Source organism: Meleagris gallopavo, chromosome 10, assembly GCF_000146605.3.
Source record: "Meleagris gallopavo isolate NT-WF06-2002-E0010 breed Aviagen turkey brand Nicholas breeding stock chromosome 10, Turkey_5.1, whole genome shotgun sequence".
NCBI lineage: Eukaryota > Metazoa > Chordata > Aves > Galliformes > Phasianidae > Meleagris > Meleagris gallopavo.
Window position 1 is genome coordinate 6,105,207 of NC_015020.2, and position 21,089 is coordinate 6,126,295.

The 21,089-nt window shown below is 35.8% G+C and overlaps 1 long non-coding RNA gene across 1 annotated transcript; it reads left to right on the forward strand.

The window, feature by feature from the left end:
• The first annotated feature begins 1,107 nt into the window (after positions 1 to 1,107).
• LOC104912286 lies at positions 1,108 to 20,809 on the forward strand. Its single transcript, XR_794541.2, has 5 exons — positions 1,108 to 1,162; positions 3,571 to 3,687; positions 5,434 to 5,564; positions 6,465 to 6,543; positions 7,031 to 20,809. It is a non-coding gene; the product is annotated as an uncharacterized LOC104912286 (long non-coding RNA).
• The last annotated feature ends 280 nt before the right edge of the window (positions 20,810 to 21,089 follow it).

The following is a 21,089-nucleotide window of genomic DNA, read 5'->3' on the forward strand; positions in this document are numbered from 1 at the left end:
AAAAAAACTAGCCCTTTACATTTAACTAAGGTTAGTTGGTGAAAATTGTAGATTTGAAGGGTACAGTGCTATATTTATTCTAAGCTGAATCCACTAAGCCACAAAAAATGGTTTTCTAGTATCCCGCTTCCAGAAGATCAAATAGAAGGTCTGAATTTCTTGAACAGTGCACCAACACCTACAATATATATATGTATGCCATCTTCAAAGGAGTCAGTAGAGCTAGACGAACAGGCATGTCTGTTGAGTAGGTTAGTACTCTTGAGGCTTAATTTATTTCAAAAGTAACTCTTTTTGTTAAAAATATTGTTCATGGCTGTATAAGCAGGAAATAAGAAGCTTTCACCATGTGCTCCTACTTGATCTCCTACTGTCAAAATCTTGAGCTTATAGCAAGAAGACGGAATCATTCCATTACATTGGTTGATTTGAATCAAGTTTTTGGAAAAAAAATATAAAATTATTTCTCAGTTTCCCACAGATTTTGGATTTTTGTGTAAGTTTGTTTTTCATTATCTAATTAAACGTCCATGAGAAGCTATTTAAACAGGTTCAGAAGCAACAGAAATCAAACCATATAAAATATAGAAGAAACACTGGCATCTGCTAGCAGCTGCTTTCTTACCTTAGAAAGTTCAGAAAAATAACAGCAGCATAGAAAACAGTTATAGGACAAATTATTGAATGTTTATTTGAATAAGTCAGAAGAAACATTCTGAATGGCATTACATGGAAGCAAAATATCATCTCTTATGGAGTTGGATGCTTGTTTTCTGTTGGGCACCGTGGAAACACTTTCTCTATATCTACTGTATAATAATATGAAAACTAGATAAACAATAATTTTTTCTTCTTGTAAGGATTATTTATGATCACAAAATATTTTTACCCTGAAGTAAAATATTACAGTACTTTTTTGCATATTCTTCAGACAAAATGCAGAATTTGGTTACATCATTAGATAGACTGTAGGCCAAAATGTTTATTTTTAAATAAGTACCAAAAAAATGACATTGTCAAAGTGATTGAACACACATTAAAGGCTTGAACTGAAAGCTTATCGTTCAATAGTTATTTATTCTTTTTGATATATTTTTATTCTCCGACAGTTAAGCTGTACTACATCTAATGGATAACTACTTCAGTCTGACATGCTATTTTGGTATGTATTTATATTCAGATTTACCTTGTTAATTGTTCAAATTTATTTCCTGAAGTATATAATTCTATCTGACAAACTCCTTTATCATCGGTTGAGTGTATTCCATACAGATCCCATCACAATGCTTGATGCTATTTGCATTTTCTTTGCAATTATCTTTTGAGATTTAGTATATTAGCAATAACGTTCAAAACCTGGAGTGAGATCTTGCAAATCTTATATATATTATGAGAATAACAAGCCTCCACGGAGTCCCATTTAAGAATAATTATAATGCAATGTATTGAAAGAGCAGTTATATAATTTGAGTGTTTTGAAATAACACTTTAATTAAGACAAGAAATAATAAGGCCTGATCTGGGTCAAGTAGATTTTAAAAAGCTGATTTTTTTTTTTTATGAGCTCCCTCATCTGAGAAAAAAATAACCTTTAAAAATGAACATCCATTAAGAAGTCTGGTTTGTAGAAACTGTGCTATAGATTGAAAATATATTGTGACATGAAATTTCCACCCATTTCTAGTTTAAACATTGTTTAAAATGCTGCCTGTGCCAATTAGACATGCATCAGTCCTTCAGCACAAAGGCTTTTTACCATGTGATGTTCTAATGCAAAAGGCATGGCATTCATGAAAAGAGTATTGGCTTTGCCAGAGTGAATATTTAGTTATTCCTTAAGTTGTCATTTGTGGGTTTATGAAAGAACAAATGTTAAAATAGAGAGAAAAGCATTCTCCTGCATGGAGAGGGGGAGACAGATGATTACAATACAAAACACAACATAATCATATATTTACTTCAGAAAAACAGCCACAGAGATGTATAACAGGAATATATACATCCATTTTGAGAGTTACAGCAGATGTTCACCTATTTGAAGTGAAGGCCAAAGCTTTCCCCACCCTCTTAAAGCCCTGCCCAAGAAGGAGTAGGGGAGGAATGAAAGCAGACACTTTTCCTATATATGGGAAAACTCCTTAAAGCTACTTCAATTGAGGTTTTGGGTTTAGAAAATGACCTAAAAGAGATGAAAATGTTCATGAGAAGCAGGTAATTGCTCTATAACTTATTTCATCAATTGTACTACAAAAACTCTGAAAATTGCCTAGGTGCAGTAAAAGCTACTCCTGTTTTCTTTTTAAATATCACTTGCAAAGCCAAAAAAAGTCTGTGAGGGAGAGAGAGGGAGAAATGTCTCTCTCTTTTACTACTTAATGACTTACTCAGGACATTCCAACCAGATGCTTATTCAACCTGACATATTCTCATATGAGAGGTGTGGACTTCAGTGCCCACTGCCATGACCAGGCATGCATTTTTCATTAAGTCATACGGAAAAGGAAACACAGAAGAGTTTATGGTCTGACAGAAAATTCTCTGCAAAGCAGAAAAGAGGGTGACTGCACTCAGGAAGTGTTTTTCCCTCTCTTCCTAGGTCAGTACTGCTATCATTACAGTAATTTGCAAAAAGGAATTGGGCAAGGTCCCCATGCATGAAAGAGCCAGCCTTACCCCATCCCGAATAGCTCCAGGCATCTCCCTGCATAAGCTCTTGCAGGGAGTTTAGTAGAAGTTCCTGAACAGTTCAAATCCTGTATATTGTGATACAGCTAGGGATTCTAAATCAATACCTCTCACTACAGTACCGAGAGGAAAATATTTCACGTTTGCTCAGTAGTGGAAGGGCAAAAGGAAAGAGGAAAGGGGAAAAGAGATAAATATTTCCTACTGAATTATAATTAAGTAGAAATGATACATTTCTTTCCATGTTTCAAGATTTGTTGATCTCTGTTCTGAAAAGGTATAGATTATGGATTAGTCCAAAGAAAAAAACAATATAAGGCTGGATTTATTCCCCCCTTTATGATACTCCATAGTTATAACAATAATTTCAAGCACACCTATAGCAGATTTGGGTTACATGACAGCTTCAGATGAATAATTTCTGCCTAACTCTGGAGAAGATAAATCCTATCAGCTTTTAAGAAGTGTATAATTTTTCCAAAGGTTACTGTGTGACCTAATAAAAGAACCTATCAGTGTTTCATTTCCTTCCACATTCTCACTGAGTGGATCCTGTCCTTGCAAGAAGGAAATCCTACTGAAATTAGTATTTCAGAAATGAAGCAAAATTTAGCATATATTAAGGGTGGCAAAACAGATTGGTTCAGACAGATAAATACATATTGTATGTGCACAATGAAAAACATTTATCGATGACTTGTTTAATTCAATTCAAGCAAGCTGCAGAAGTCTGTACTGCTGAACAGTTACCTTCAGGGAGCTCACCTTACAGATCTTCCCTATCACTGATATGACTGCTGTATTTTGTAAGAGAATCTTCACTTTTAAATTTTGCTTGTGTGAGTAAAAATGAAAAATAAACCATTTTATTATTAATTTTTTTAGGAGCAGACATCATGCAAACTCATGAACAAGAAGGACCCTAACAGTGTTTATCATTTTGCAAACACAGAACAAAAAGTTGATCCTATGTCAGTTAACGGTCTCTCTGCCACAAACAAAGTAAGTAGACTTCAATATGAGTAAAAACATACATGAAACTGTAAAGGAAACAAAAGAAAAGCAGAAAAGCATAGCATATCGTGATTTAAGGATGAGTATAAACTGGAGAAATTTTTGCTGTTTTTCAATAGCCAAACTACAATTCATGCACTTGCATAGTTCCTTAATTCTGACTCAGTAACACACCAATACAATTAATTACCCATGGCATGCAAACGATATGCAGCAACTAAGAGATGCTTATTCCTACCATTCTCACACTAGTACTGAAGCAGATATCATGGAACAGGTCATTCTGCTCTCTGTTCATACCAAAGGTTCACTGTACAAATATACAAAACAGTCAGCCATCTTAGTAAAAAATCTCCTCTAATTTGCAGATTAAAAAAGAAAAAACAAAACAAACAAACAAAAACAAAAACAAACAAGCAAACAAAAACGCTCCAAAAAAGTAAATTCCTCCTAAAATTAAAAGGTATGGAGAATTCAGTAATTTTAGAGGCTTGAGTGGTTAAGAATACATGATGAGGGCAAAGGCTGTCAAACTACTCTTGCCTTGTATTACTATAGTAATATTCACTCAATATTGCTATATTCACTTGTGTTCTTTTACACACTTTATGTCTAGGTTATAATTCTCAGCTAACTTAATGACAAATCTAAATTTCACATGCTACTTTCATTTGAAATGAAAACCTATACCCCCTAGAAGTTAAAGGGAGTTTATATAATGGGAAGGATTTCATCTTAGCTGTTAATAAACAAAGGCTTCTTTATTGAGCTGCAATTATTTCCCATTCTGTTGGCTGATAAATTTCCTAAAGTTAATGAGATCCATACGGTCACTGTTCTTGATTTTGCAAAACACACCGCATCCAAACAAAAGTAGAGGTAAATTTAAACAGCTTTATTTTCCAGTTAACCAGGATAAATTATTTCGTATTAGTCAGACACAGGAAAAAACATACTAAAGTTATGACAATCAGCCAGCATGACGGAAGTGAAACAAACACTGTTAGAAAGTAAAATTCTTTAATGTAATATTGCTCAGTTCTGTGGCTTTTAAACTCCTATCTGAACTATTCACATTAGCTAACTGAGGCATACAATAATCTACCATGACTTTCCTTAATTAGGGACGAATAATGAAACTTATTTATCTTGTTTGATTCATTAACCTGTGAGATTATGCTAACTGTGAAACAACAATTTCACCATTTAATGACTGACATCAAACAATACAAAGCATTTAATGATTCATTCTGCTTGAATTCTTCTAATTCAAAAAGTATAAATAATACTGAATCTCAGTGCTGCTATTTAGATATAACCTAAAATATCACTTGTGCTCTTTAAAATCACCCTATTCTTTTAGACTAGATGATTTCTCCAGCATGACTAGTACAGATTCAGGATGCTTACTAACCTAACATTATAACAAATACTGACTCTTTACCAAACTCACCAGGTCTTCATCTACACTGTAAATGGAATGGAAAAAGCTAGAAACTCCAAGAAAACAGTTTGCTACTGCAAACCATATAACAACAACAAAGAAATAAAAACCAAGACATTTTGAACTCCATCCTTCACCTCTTATATATTTTTCTTCTTCATTATCTCTCCGCTGTAAGAAACTCCTTCAACCTTTTTATCATAGCACAGTCTGATAAACACTGTAGTTAGTAGTGTGTGACGATGTTCATGAAATGTTTCATATTGATAATGTTTTTTTTTTTTAATTAGAAAAATGAGGGCTCGTGTGGGATGATTTCTGCCAAGAGAGAGCCTGTCTCCCTGGAATATGTTTTCATGAGAAGAATAGTGGCCAGCTTAAACTGAGGCAATAGATGAAACCAGATAACATCTCAGAAGAGGTAGATTTAAAAGCCTTTACATCATTTTATTTATGAAACATTAATTCTGAGAATTAAGTGTCAGAGAAGTAAAATGTCAAAACAGAAGAGCTGGAAATAAGCAATGCTAAGTTCAGTGGCCAAGTGTGTAATTTTTGGTATAGACTGTTGAACTACTACTTTTGCACCTCTTCTCTCGAATGTCTGATCTGGGCAAAGCATAACAGCCAAGAGTGGAGTGCTGGGACAAAGCAGAAATAATGAAGTGTTACAGTCCAATGGGGAATGTAGATTAAGAATTTAAACAGGCAAAAAAGCAAAATGGGAATATCTGACGCAAAGCAGCCTGCCTGCCAGAAAAGGAGTAGTCAGAAGTGAAAGTCACCTGCAGTAGTCACATCGGAATAGGCTAGCCAGGGCTCCAGTAAGGGTGGTGGCCAATAGTTTATGATTATTTTGAAATCTGATTTCAGTTTAAAAGTCAGTAAAACAAAGCTAATAAAACCTGTTCACTGAACTGCACAATGAATCATAAAAAATAAATTAAAAAAAAAATCTCAATCAATCTTGAAGGGAAAAAAAAAAAAAAATCAATGAACAACACTGTGGATGGAACTGTGGATATTCCAAAGTAGAAATTTATTGTCTGTAGTATAAAAATGGAAAAAAGTAAAATAAAATAAAAATGCATCGACATGTGTTCCATAAAACTGCAGAAGGGTTACTTGTACCCTGAAAAAAGTACTGTCCCGAAACTATTTCTATGCCTATGACAATGATTAAGTACATTTTTTATAGTATAGCTAAAAGAAAGAAAAACTGTTTACAATAACATCTATGAACATAGCTGCACAAGGGGCATGAAAATGTTTTTCTTTGGATCATTTAATTAGCTACATTTTTTCCTTTCTTCCTGGTTAGAAATATAATACTTTACTGGATGGAGTCCTGATGCAGAACTGAAAGAAAAGGAAGTAGGAAGGAAATTAAGATCCCAAAGGTAAATGGGCGCAATATAGACACACAAAATATAAGACATATTTAAATCTATCACTTTATAGTCAACTAAAGAAAATTCAGTTATTTTCTTAGCTTTTATTTCCTTTACCTGTGCTGAAAGATTTATTTTTTTCTGAGAAGCGCTGAAATGATGCATTTGAATAATTATTTAATGACGTTTCAGTACAAGTCAAACTGGGGAAGGACAAATCCTTCCCAGCCCAGGTAAGTTATGGGCATTGCTTTACTGCATATCAATCTTCCAAATGAACAGGACAAAGTCATACAGACATATGAAAGATCAATTACAGCACAGACAGTGGCAGTTTCATAACAAACAAATATGCATCTGTTGACAACAGTCCAAGAGGTAGGTGTTATTACAGAAGTAATTCAGAAACATCATAGTGTGAGCCTATTCTGTTTAGTTCTCAGATCTTCCAAATAGCTCGCACACAGAAATTGTCTGCTTTTAACATTTTTTCCAGATGTATTCTTGGCCAGCATTCTTCTCTTTGGACTGATCTGCATGACCTGAACCTTGGGAACGTTATACTCTGGGATAAAAATGTTATTCTCCTCTAATAAACAACAAAAGGTTGCAAGGCAAAGACATTTGATGACTTAACATCTAAGCTGCTCCTCATCCCAGAATAAAGAGAAGCAGGAATTTTGACAGCTCCACTCCCTGTCAAATTTCTATGCATCAACATGCTCCACAATATTGAAGAAGTTTAATTAGATGGTTTCTGATTCTATTTTACAGCATTCCACTGAATCACAGATAAACACGTTGTTATCATACTCCATGTTCTTGGAGAAAAAGTAGACTGATGAATTGGAGAAAAAAAAACAACTCTGGTATACAATTTGATGAAAGCTATATATTCAACCCCTACAGTTCTGTTATTATGTGATTCTGTAATTTTGCTCTTAAAGATACCTAATCTTTGTGGTGGGGCTGGAAGGCCCTATGGATATTATCAGACATGCTATCTCCCTAGTATGATGATAGTGTGTGTGACACATGCTGATCTGTGAGCAATACAACCAGTGCGCAACAGATCTGCCCAGTACATGCCTTTGGCCAATACCCAAAACTCTTCAGCATGACAGTGACAGAGGCTGGAAACAAGTTGCAAGAGCCAGTGCAAAAGAATGTGGCCAGTTCCCAACAGCTGTCATTTCCAGGAGCCCCATGATTGTGTCCTGGTCAGTCTGCCAACTTCCCACAGCCAGACCTGCAACATGAGAGAAAGGGTCTGGTGGCTTCCCAGGAAAAAGTATTGCTATTAGTATTTCATGGGTTCCAGCAATTATTCTGCAGATCTACAAAGACTCCAAGCAGTATTTTAAGCAAAAAAAGTCATGCATTACTTTTGATTTTTTCAAATTTTAGGCAGCTGGATTCCATTTTCCAATGAACCACTAAACTAAAAAATCAATCTGTTCTTATTTCATAGGACAATATTTATTTGCACCAAATAGTCAACACAGTACAAAGGATTCTCTGCTGAGCTTATGTCACATACCAGGTATACATCTTACATCTGATAAAAAGAATACCCCATCGCTATACAAGAAACCATGTTAATAATGAGACCAGCTCAATACCAACTGCTAACAAGTTTCATGCCACTCAGTCTAGTCAAAGAAGTGAAATCTAGACAGCACAACATTGCTCTATAAGCAGTGCCCAAGTCTAACTGGTGCAGAATTTATTAGAGTTTCTCTGTGCTGCCGTTTTAGAAATCTTTTTTTTTTATTATTGTCTTGATTTTTTTGAGGAACATATTACAGTAAAATTAATCAAGCTATACTGACTATCTATGGATAAATTTAATTGTTTGTGTGCTAGAGAATAAGAGAAAGGACTTCATCTCACAAATAGAAAGTAGGCTGTGTTTTCACACATTAGTCCCAGTGTGCACCAGAATGAACAACCTGCAGTCAGCTCATACAGACAGTTTCGCTTTCTTCTCTTCTATAAGAATTGTTCTTATGGAATGAGTTTCTTCTTTTGTCTTATGCTGGGGTCTGTTCCTCACCAAGGGCTATTCATTTGAGCACACATGAAGCCACACCAGAAGAACTTATTTTCTAAGAAGTGGAAACAGTAGTGGGGCATCTTCTCCTTTCCTCAAGCACGTCCCAACTCCTCATCAGCTCTCCCAGGAACTTCTAGAGATGCTATTATTAAAACAATTTCAACTCTCTTTCCAGGGCACGCACTTTGCAGAGGCCTGTCCCTGTTACCTTGTGACTGAGATATTAAACTGTTTATGATTAGACTTCACACTACCAACATTCCTAGAAACGCCCATATTCTCTGTGGAAGTCTACATGTGCACAATCGCAGTATCACTGGCTTGTTTAAGCTCATTTCCTTAAGGCTTTCCTCTAGGCAAAGAAGCGTGACCTTCCTGTCTTCTCCTGGTGAGACAAGAGTATGACCAGATTTAACAGCTGGGAAATGTTGCTTTTTCTGTGATACAGATACAGTCTGTAGAACTGAGTGCCACCTTTGAAAGTTTTATGCTTCCCATGCAGAGGTTGCTGCATATGCATGAGTAGCTGCCAGGCATTTGAAAACCTGTGCAGTTATTCTTTACTTCTACATACACTGAAACACTCATAACACTCTAGCAGTAAGAAATCAAAATATTTCAATCTCTTGCCTTCAAGACTCCAGTTTCTCACTTCCCATACATATTTCTAAATACATTTGTTACTTAAGCATCTAAAATGAACACTCCTCAGTATTCACAAGTATCATATTAAGATCCCTTGACATTTGACTTAATTTTAAGATGTAATACACAAGTTTTTTGACAATTAACTTCAAAAGATATTACTGTAAATCCAGTACAACTTGGTTGTTTGAACAATTATCCTGAATAGCACCGATTTCCACTTATTTAAACAAAAGCATTGTTCCTTCCACTGGAAGATCATAAGGAGTTCAAATACATTTCACACACCTACACACACCTCCTGTCCTCTATTGATGCTTTATTTTCTCTAAGGAAAAACATTATCATTTGAACCAAGTTGTTTTCCAAGCAGTATTACTCTTTAACTCACTAGGAAAGTACACAGAAATTGCTTTCTAAGCACTTGAAAAAAAATTATCATTTCAATGAAAGAAGGCATAATTAGTCAACTTTTTATTACAAATACAGACTGTGTTGTGTTGCCCAGACAGAATTTCAGGATAGCCTCCCTGCTTAACTCTGATTTCTGCACCACATTTTTTCCCTTCCTTTGAAGGTGAAGCTGAAGAAAGCATGAGATCTCCTGCCAGTGGGAATCTCTGTTCCCATCAGGAAAGAGGTCACAGACTACAGCTGTGGATGCACATATTTCTCTTTCAGAAATACTTCTTAAGTATTCTTTTTTCTGCTTGCTTTTTCGTTGTTGATGTTGTTGTTGTCTATTTAAACATGGGGAGCAATGTACTTAAAAGTCAAGAAAGAAACAGTTGAATCACCATAAGTTTTACTTACTAGCACCTACAGCATTTGTCTCATTTTCTTGATGTCTGCTAGAGGCACCCTTCAGAACCACCAAACACTAAACCACAAATTCAAAGTGAGTTGCTTAAGTAAACAGAATTGATCAAAGGAATGAACTCCCTGACAGTGATATCAGTGGAGTTTGTGTCTGGAAAATTGTATTTCAGGGCCAAAGGGATTCATATTTATTTTAGATTCCTGCTGTAGATTTGGAATTTTGTGCTGTGAGGTCTCTCACTCATTTTTTTCTGTTCCTCCGAGAACCGGATAGTGGGTCAGGAAAAAAATTGAAAGTATGTACTAATTATGCAGCATATTGAAAGACGCCCTTTTAACTTTCTACTATAAACAAGACAACAAACAAAGCTATTGACATTATTCACTTCTAGAAAGAAAATTATAATGTCTGTGATTAGTACACATAAACTTTTTCTAAAGTTGTATTTTAAATGCATAAAGGTTACAGCAATATATAATGAGAGAATAATTCTATCACATTCCTTTTTTGAGAATGCTTACAAACAATCCTAAAAAGAAAATGCAAGTATTTGCATATGGTAAGACATTTACTATCAAGAATCTGATCACAATGTCCTTCTGCTAGTTTTAGGAAACTAGCAATCTTAAACTCAAGCTATAAATTACAGTGACTGCTGGCATTTCATAAAAGTGTTTGCTTGTAAGCATAACTGTTTTGGTTTTGTCTATTGGGTTATCACAAGAAATGAGCTCTAGTTCCTCTAAACAAAAGCTATTTGAAAGAAAAATATCCATTTTCAGATTGAAAACCTTTAAAGAAAAGTGGAACACATACAGTATAATTTTTAATCTTTTATTTGAATGTCTGAATTTTTATGACCTAAGTAAGCCTGATACTTAGAGTTTTACTGACAAAAATTCCTTTTAGTCAGTTTAGTGTGCAATACAAGAAAAATTAGCTAGAATCTCAAAATAAATGTTTTTACTATCTTCATTCAGCTCTTATCTAAAGCAAAGAGAAAAATCTTCATTGATTTTATTACATTCTGAATACAAGCCAGCAGATAAGACTCTAAAATAACTGATTCATAAAACGTCAAAACAAAGTCCTAGGGATGATTCACATTCTCACAACCGTACTCCTAAATATGGTGAAGTTTCTTGTTTCCTCTGTGTATTCTTATCTTACTCTGACCTAAAAAAGTGGAATCCAGTAAAGATGAAAAGGTCCTTTTGTAATTTATACACTAACTTGACTTTCTGCCAGCTTCATGGACTAATACACTCACTGGTAAAGTAAAAGAAAAAAAAAGGAGTTAAGTTCTCTTAATTTTTTTGTTACAACTTAATTCCATAGGAATCCTCCTGTACTCTCACAAGTGGGACATGTATGAAGGGATTAAATAGCCTTCCTTCATTCCTAGAATTCTTAAATCTTCAGGTATGTTCTAAACAGAAAAAAATTAAGTACAATTAAGTTCATATACGCTTTGTCTTCCTAAAATATGTAACTTACTTTTTCCCAGTGAGGTGCTTTACATTCTTAGATGTACTTGAAATGTCTAACTTTGTGTGGCAAACTATAGAAATAGATTTTTTTAAGTAATAGATTTTGTTAATACTTTTTTCTTTCTTTCAGTGATTTATTTAAAGCAGCTGAAAGATAAAGAAGTGGTTTTGCAGTAATGAAAATCCCAGCTCTTCTAGCACTTGTGTCTTGGCTCAATAGTTGCTGATTTGCTCCAAAATATATTACATAATAAAATGGAATTTCCAGACAGAAGCCAGTACTTTATAGCTTGATATATATCAGAGGGACCTCTTCTACACTTTGGCTGCTAATTATATGCTATTGGTTCTTGACAGAAATGCCTTCTGGGTTACATTTATTTTTTGTTCCCCTGAAGCCATTTAGAGGAGATTCCATAGCATACTTCCAGCTGCCAACGCAAAATCTATCTTTCAGTTGAGCAAAGTGAGAATTTCTAATAGCAGTTAAATTCAGACTACAGAACTGTATTTTTTGGTTTTTTGTTTTACACTTTTCTCTAAAGTTGGCAATTTGAGGATTAAAAGATTTTTATGAGGAGGGCATACACGAGAAATAGCAGAAGTAGCATGTTTAGCAGCCACATCAACTTTTGGAGAGCTAATGGTGGAGTTGGTGAGAATCATCATTTCTGAGGAACTCTGGAAAGAAGTTGTAGTATTCAGACTTAAATATTGGATCCATATGAAATTCAAGATTATAAATTAATGATCTACAAAGAGTTGGTAGAACTTAAAATGCTTATTGAATGCATCAAGAAATTCATGGGAGAAAGCAGGGGGTAACATGATTTTATTTAAAATGAAAAAAGCAATGGAGTTTTCAACAGTTGTATTGATTATAGAAATTAACACTGTTTTCAAAATCTCAGTGAACAGTTTCATAAACATGAGAAAACTGGAATGGTTTGTGTGCCAGCACAAACCATTACATGGTGATCTAAAGATCGTATGAAATATGTAAGTAAAAATAAGGTAGGCTGAACATAGTCTAGTGAAATCACAGATGTTCCAAACTGAGCAAGACTGATTCATAAACCTGGGTAATCAGGTTACCATAAGGATAGAAAAACGGAAATAATTCCACTACAAATGTTCTAGTTCAGTGCATAGTAACAGTTATCAAAAAATGCGATGTATAATATAAACCTAGACTACTACATAAAATAAAATTGAATACTCTACACTACCAGCCTTTAAAGCTATTTTTCCATAATAACATGGTGTTACAAGTAGTTTGAAGAAAAAAATTTAAGCAGAAAAAAATGTCTCAGACATCAACATTAACAAAAAGGAAATTATTCTTCAATCTCATCAAAATTGAAAACTTCCCAAAGAAATTGTGACCTTTTGATTTAAAACTGTACACAAATATGACTCAACTTTTCTCAAAAACGACACAATATATATTTTTTAAAGATCTTTTTAAAAACCAAAATATTTTTTTCAACTGTAAGAATAACTAAGAGCTTTCTCTTACCTAAAAAGTAAGAAAAACAACAAAAAAATCACAATAGAAACAAAAAATGTCCAAGAAATACAGAAGCTTCTCAAGAAATAGATTTTGATAATTCACATACAAAAAAAGCTTCTTTCTTCTACAATGAACTTTTCAAAAAGGCAATTAAATGGAAACTTAATAGTAATAAAAGCAAAGACTATTTTACTAAATTATTAACTATATCATAAATGAAAAAGTTGCTTAGAAAGATGTAAATAATAATTTGTTCGCAAGTTTTCATCAAGTAGCTACACCTACATAAATGTTAACATACCTAGTGAAAAGATTAAGTGATATGCACATGACAGAAAAAAAAAGCCAAGGTATCTACATCCGTGACAGGAACAAAGCAGTATTGGGTGGAAGAAAAATGTGAATGCTAATGTTTTAATGTTTTAAATGGCTACCTTACATTGCCAGAATATCATATATGTTTTTGCCTTCATATGCCAAACTTTTATGAAATCTCTCAACTTTACTATTTTTTAGAAGCAGAATCGCGTTTTCATGGTTTCAGTACATATACTGAGATAAAGACCTTCTTTCCTATTAGATCTAAATTTAGAGGAAAATACAGAAAGTGTAATAGTGTAATTTTTATTATTAGGATAACTGTTTTTCCTTGTTTACATTTCCTTCACGAAATGAAGCTGTTCCTTCTCTTATCCTCTGAAGTTATCAAAAAATCTTGCTTACAAGACCTGTGACTTGGGAGATATGCTCTGTGATTATGACAAAACAACATTCCCTTGCTACAGTCATGAAGTTATGGCGTGGTTTCACTATGCAGTATGTGTTTCTCGAAACGAACATTTTTAAGGATAAGGGGGAGGAACAACAAGGTGGACATTCTTGTGAGAGTTTGTTATAGACTGCCTAACCAGGATGAAGAGACAGATGAGGCATTCTAAACACAGGAGTTGCATGATTGCCAGCCCTTGTTCTCGTTGGGCACCTCCTTACAAGAGGGGATTGGCTGTTCACAAACAAGGAAGGACTGGTGGGAAATGTGGAGGTTGGAGGCTGTCTTGGATAGAATGACCATGAAATGGTAGAGTTCTCAATTCTTGGTGAAGCTGGGGAGGGGGGAGAGGGGTGCAAAACTGCTGCCTTGGACTTCTGGTGTGTGGACTTCCAACTGTTCAGGACACTGGTAGGGAGAGTCCCTTGGAATCCAGTCCTGAAGGATAAAGGAGACCATGAAGGCTGTACACTCCTCAAGAAGGAAGTCTTAAAGGCACAGGAGCAGGCTACCCCCCTGTGCTGTGAAATGAACTGGCAGGGAAGTAGACCAGCATGGATGAACAGGGAGGCTTCGCGAGAAAACAAGAATTTAGCTCCTGTGGAAGAAGGGACAGAGGAGAGTACAAAGAAGCTGTCAGGGTGTGCAGGAAGAAAAACAGGAAGGCGAAAGTCCAGCTTGAATTTAACTTTGCCACTGGGGTAAAAGAGAACAAAAAACTTTTTTACGAACACATTAAAAGTACGAGAAAGGCTAAGGAGAATGCCCATCTTTTACCAGATGCAGCAGGGAACATGACTACTGAGGATAAGCAAAAGGCTGAGGTTCTCGATGCCTTCTTTATATCTGTCTTTAAAAGTCAGACCAGTTATCTTCTATCTCCAGACCTGGAAGTCTCAGATAGGGAGCAGAATAAACCTCCCATTATTCAGTGGAAACAGTTAGAGACCTACTACTCCATCTGGTCTGCCCCAAATCCATGAGGCCAGATGGGATCCATCCAAGGGTGCTGAGGGAGCTGGTGCAGGTGACAGCCAAGTCACTTTCCACCATCTATCAGCATTTCTGGTCCACAAGAGAGGTCCCAGAAGATAAGAGGCTTGCCGATGTGACTCCTATCTACAAGAAGGATCATAAGTAGTACCTAGGAAACTATGGGCTTATCAGCCTGACCTTGGCACCAAGTAAGGTTATGCAGCAGATCACATTGAGGGAGGTCACACAGCATTTGCAGGACAACCAGCAGATCAGGCCTAGCCAGCATGGGTTCATGAAAGGCAGGTCCTGCTCGACCAACCTGATCTCCTTCTATGATTGAGTGATCCACTTGGTGGATGAGAGTTAGGCCTTCAACCCTATCTCCCATACTGTCCTCCTGAAGAAGCTGCCAGTCCATGGCCTGGAAGGATACACTCTTTGCTGGGTAAAGAATAGGCTGAATGGCTAGGTCTGGAGAGTAGTAGCAAATGGAATCATATCCACCTAGAAACTCATCATGAGTAGTTTCCACCGGGGTTGGTACTGGGGCTTGTTCTGTTCAGAATCTTTATTGATGACCTGGATGAGGGCATTGAGTGCACCCTCAGTAAGTTTGCAGATGACACCAAGTTGGCAGGAAGCATCCAGCACCTAGGGGTAGGAAAGCCCTACAGAGCGATCTGGACAGGCTGGATAGCTGGGCTAAGGCCAATGGGATGAAGTCCAGCAAGTCCAAGTGTCAGGTTCTCACTTTGGCCACAACCCCAGGCAGTACTACATGCTTGGGGCAGAGTGGCTGGAATACTATTGGCTCTTAGCTGAACATAAGCCAGCAGTGTGCCCAGGTGGCCAGGAAGGGCAATGACATCCTGGCTTATAACAGGAATAGTGTTGCCAGCAGGCCCAGGGAAGTGATTGTTCCCCTGTACTCAGCCCAGATGAGGCCACGTGTTGAGTACTGAGTTCAGTTTTGGGCCCCTCACTACAGGAAGACATTGAAGCCCTGGAGTGTGTCCAGAGAAGGACAGTGAAGCTGATGAGGGTCTGGAGCACAAGTCCTATGAGAAGCAGCTGGGTGAACTAGGACTAAATAGTCTGGAGAATTGGAGGCTCAGAAGGTGACCTTATCACTCTCTACAACTACCTGAGAAGAGGTTGTGGTGAGGTGGGAGCCAGCCTCTTCTCCCATGTGACTAGCAATAAAACTGGACAGAATGGCCTCAAGTTGCGCCAGGGGAGATTCAAGTTGGATGTTATGAAATACTTCTTCTCCAAGAGCACAGTCAGGCACTGGAATGGACTGCCCAGAAAAGCAGTGGAGTCACCAACCCCAAGGCATTCAAGAAATGTTTAGATGTTGTACCGAGGAATGTGGTTTAGTTGGAAATATTGGTGATAGGTGGACAGTTGGACTGGATGATCTTGGGGATCTTTTCCAACCTTGGTGATTCTATGATTATTCTTACTGTAAATACGCATGTAGTATGTTGGGTTATAAATTATTAAGAAATGTCTAATACATCTTATAGTTAACTGGATAATTTTCTGAAAACAGTAGTTCACTCAATATTGAGATGTGGACAAAAAGACAAGTTAAAAATGAATAGGAGTAAAGTAACATACACAAAAAAGAAAATAATTTACACTGACTAGATCCTTAGCACGTACATCTTCTGAACACATAATGGGTGATCACCTTTCACAAGAGAATGTTTCAGTATGACACTATGTAAATAGAAGATTACCAAATTAAACAAAATTATAGAATGGATAAAGAAAGATAAGGCTGTTTAGCTCCAATACAAGTTGCTCTAGACAAGATAATAGGGAAAATGGCCAGGAATTTTTTTTTCTTTCTTATTTTTCAAAAATTAACAACCTGACAGTAATCTGAAGACACTGAGTGATTTAAAATTAAAAAGAAGAAACACGCTTTCGTATATTGCATATCAAAGTCATATCACTCATAGCCACATTATTTTCAATTCTAAAGATATTAACAAATAAGAAACAAAACAGTTAAGCAAACTGGTGTAGAATAGATGTGTAAATAGCTCTCAGACATGATGGTACAGATGTTTCCACTTCAGAATTCTACTAGAATCTACAAGATTCTACTAGATCTACTAGATCTTCAGAAGACAGGACAGCACAGTGGGAAAGCCTTACACTCCTGTAAACTTCCTCTCCTGACCACTTTCTGGGACAGGATTCTGGGTTAGATGGATCTTGAATCTAACTCGATGCAGCCATATTTATTTTGTTTAACTGCTTGTGAATGCTACAGAAGCATGCTAGAGCTTTCTAAAGGTGTTAGAAAATGAATTTGCATGATCTAACTGCTTCAGTGATCATACGGTATTTAGATTGTAAGACTAACTTGAATTGTTCTGCCTCTGGCCATTACATTCTCCCTCAATAGACAGGAAATCTTCTCTAGTTTCTGAGTAGGCAGAAGTGTCCTGGAAGGGGATAGAGCTTCAGAATGGAAAAAACTGAGAATTATCAATTCAATCAGTTTCCTGTCTTTCAGGAGCCTCATGCCTTATCGCATAATGAAATATAAACACAAACTCTGTTTTCCTGAAGTATTTTCAGTTTGGTTCATAGTAAAACACTATGATACTTTAAAAAAAAAAATCCAATTAAATTAGCACATTACTTTAAAAGTAAATTTTATGCCAGTGATGATAATGGATCCAAAGTGTGTGCTAGTCATTTTTTTTTCCATGATGTTATTTAAAAGAACTATTAGCAAGGTGACCCACCACTTGTTTTAACCAAGTCCAATGTGTAAGTCTGACGTGCTGTGATTTCTCAGTGTCTTGAACTTACAGCCTATGACCTGTTCTCTCCCATCTCACACATTGTTCTTTCTGCTCCAGGAGACAACTGAGATCATCAGAATACCTACAGAGAGCCTCTAAGAAAAGTTCTGCTAGCTGCCTGGGATACGGGGGCATTGCTAACAGGTGTCCAAACAATTCATGTAGCCAGGCTACTGGATAATGGAAGAAGAATTGGTTTAGCAATGTAATAAAAATTCAGGGACCACTTGGGTCAGGAACCAGCAACAATATTTTTCAGATGATTTCTCATGGGAGAAAGATTATTTGATCGCACTAGATATCTAGGTTCATCAGATGGGTTTTACTTAATTGCTTCTGTCCCTGGGAACGATGACAAAAAGTTTTTAAATGTAGCTGCAGAAGGCAAAGCATTAACAGTACATACAGAAATTGCTACAGGCAGAGGAAGAAGGTGGTTCTCAGTAGCAGGATCAAGAGTATCTGTTTTCTGAAACCTGAGCTTAAGTAAATGACATGGACTTTTGGTAGCCTTAATTCCCAGCAGTCCACCCTGAGAAACTTAAGTTAGAAAGCAGTTCAAAATTCTCATCTCTGTCTCTCCTATGCTGGGAGTATCTCCCTCCCTCATTCCTCTTTCCTAGCCTTGTCCAGAGATAGTATTCTTTTTCCATAGGGATGATTCCAGTTTTAACTGCTTGATCTCCTCCTATGAGTTTCTTGTGACTGTTCTAGTGACTTATGTTCATTTTTAGTGGAGCAGCATGATGAATCTGCTTTCTCTAGAAATTGGAAATGGGACTGGAAAATGATATGAGCCATCTCATGCTCTAAAATGTAAAAACATTTTAGAGGATTTATGCATTTAATGTGTTTGCATTCCTCTGCAGATGTAGTTAAATATCAGAGATAGCTGATGGTTATCCCTGCTACTAAATATTTCTCTTAAATTGTACAGTTAGTAGTCAGGGCTTATATGCTTTGGATATTGCATTCTATTTTCAATGTTTCTTTCACAGTCTTTTCCACACTTTGTAATTGTGAGAGATTTCCTCTGAAAAAAAAAAAAAATAGTAGGTATGCCAATGCAATTTCTTCTTCTCTTTAAAACGAATGGTGTTTTTTTAAAATATATTTATATTTTTTCAAAATATTGAGGCTGTCACTAAAAGAGTTAAGCACCCCTAGGACTATAATGCTTGCCCAGACAAATGCACATTCCTGTCTGTAAAGACCTAGCTGGAATGTCTAGCATCAGAATTTAACATTTTGTGCAGTCAATTCTATTTCACATACTAAGCCACAAACCCATTATAGTTGAAAACAGTAGAAGGTCTGTTTTAAATTAGGTGACGCAAATACAGTAGTAACAGAAACCATGGAAAAAACACAGATGTATAGAATATATGTACAAGCAAGGCAGCCAAGTATGAAAGGCAGGTATCAGTTAAAATGCTTTCTGAAGGATGAAGTTACATTTCAGCAAATAGTATGAAAAAAAAAAAGCAATATATTAATTGAACAAAAAGGCAACAATGTATGCTTCTCATCTCCTGAAGTTCTATAGAACATGAAAGAAACAGGTAATCCCCAACAAGTCTTCTGTGAAGACATTATATGCAAGGAAGAGTTATCTTCCTTGGAATGCACATCAGCAAGAGAGCCCAATATGAACTGCTAAAACAAGTAACCTAGTCTCATGTGAAACATGTTGATTTAGCATGAATAAAACAGTCACAGTTGGAGTGCCCAAAACTGCTCATTTTAACCCCTGTATCTAGTTCGTATATTCTTATTTCCTGATGTTTCTCCTTAAGAATTATTTTACCTCAATCAATTAAGTTTTTAATTTCTCCCCTATTTTTCTAAATGGTATTTTCTTCTCCATTATGTAATACACAATACACGTTCAAAAAACAATTTTCATAGAAATTACTCTCACAGATTTGTCAAATAAATGTGACAATTTGGAATGCAGTTTTTTTTCCTAAAATTGTTGTGATAGACTCTTATGATATAGTACTAAAAGTCAGAGTAGGAGAGGCAATGGTATTCTTAAAACTTGTAGACTTGGATATAACAAAGCTATTTCCTCTTCAGATGCAACTGTAGCATATCACATATGTAGCCTGTATGCACTGTTTATTCTTTTTACTAAAATAAAAAGTCTGACTGAGACTAGAAATTAAAATTAGTCTTTGTTGTTGAAAAGAACAATAAAAGTATAAAAACTAGCCCTTTACACAGTCAGCCCATAATTCAGGAATGGAAGTCTGTAGCATACAATGGGACTGTCAGAATAATTAAATCAATTTTTATCTTATGTCACTTTTGTAATGTCTTTGCTTTCAGTTTCTTAATGGCTGTCTCAAACTCTAACAGCTGGGATAACTTGGGAATGGCAGGAAGAGATTTTTTATTTAATATATCAACCATTCAGTGTTGTCATATTCAGACATACTGTATAACTAATAAATGCCTTCCCAGTGGCACTTGAAAAACATTGAAACTAGAACAGATTTGAATAATTTTTTTTCCCCCAAACTCAGGGAAAAACAATCTTGCATCCCAATATTTTCTAACTGATTTCTAAAGTAATTAAACACATACTTCTCAGTGAAAAAAATTAATGAGATTTAACTTCGAAGAAATGTCTTTAGCTCCAATGTCTTTTGGAATCCTCATTTAGATTTTTACTTCCCCTGCACTTATACTTTCTGCATATCTTCATTTAAATGAAGATGAAGACTAAATCTAAGGGGGTTAGAGTATTATCATCTACACATTTGTAAACCGTGCACACATTTAGCGTAAATTTCAATATATACAGACTAATACAGGTATTGGGAATCTGTTGCATGACTTTCTCCTTCACACCTGAAGGATTCAGAAGAATAAGATGCAAGTCCAAACTGTAAATTGTGTTCTACTTTGTCAATTTACAAAAGATCTGCTGTATGTAAGAAAAGTATCCAACACAACAAATTTTGGGTAATGACAACCAGATCACAGTAGGCTGAGAATTTTTAATACATTTTGAATGTATGCCCCATAACAAGAATTATTTATAAAAATAACAATAAGAAAACACCAAGCAGTATTTATCATCAGCTTATCTGTAAAGCATGAGCATTCAGTGTGAAAGCTTTCTCCTAAAGACCCTGAGCATTTGTTTCAAAAGATGCATTCAAAATAAAATGGGTGTAAAGAAGAACTGGGGAAAATGAGAGCACTCTTTACAAGAGCTTACTAAAACTTTTTCAGTCTGTCAAAACAGATGCTAACAGAATATGATTACTTTCTACCAATACACCAGGTGAATCATACGGCTGGGTGATTATGCGTTTTCCAAAAATTAAGTTAGCTATAAATAAATGTAGGTAATGTTCAAAGATTTTTTGGAAATCAGAGTGTTGATTTCCAGAGCAATATGAATTTTAGAGGTCCTGGGCAAAAAAAAAAAAAAATGTAACTTGT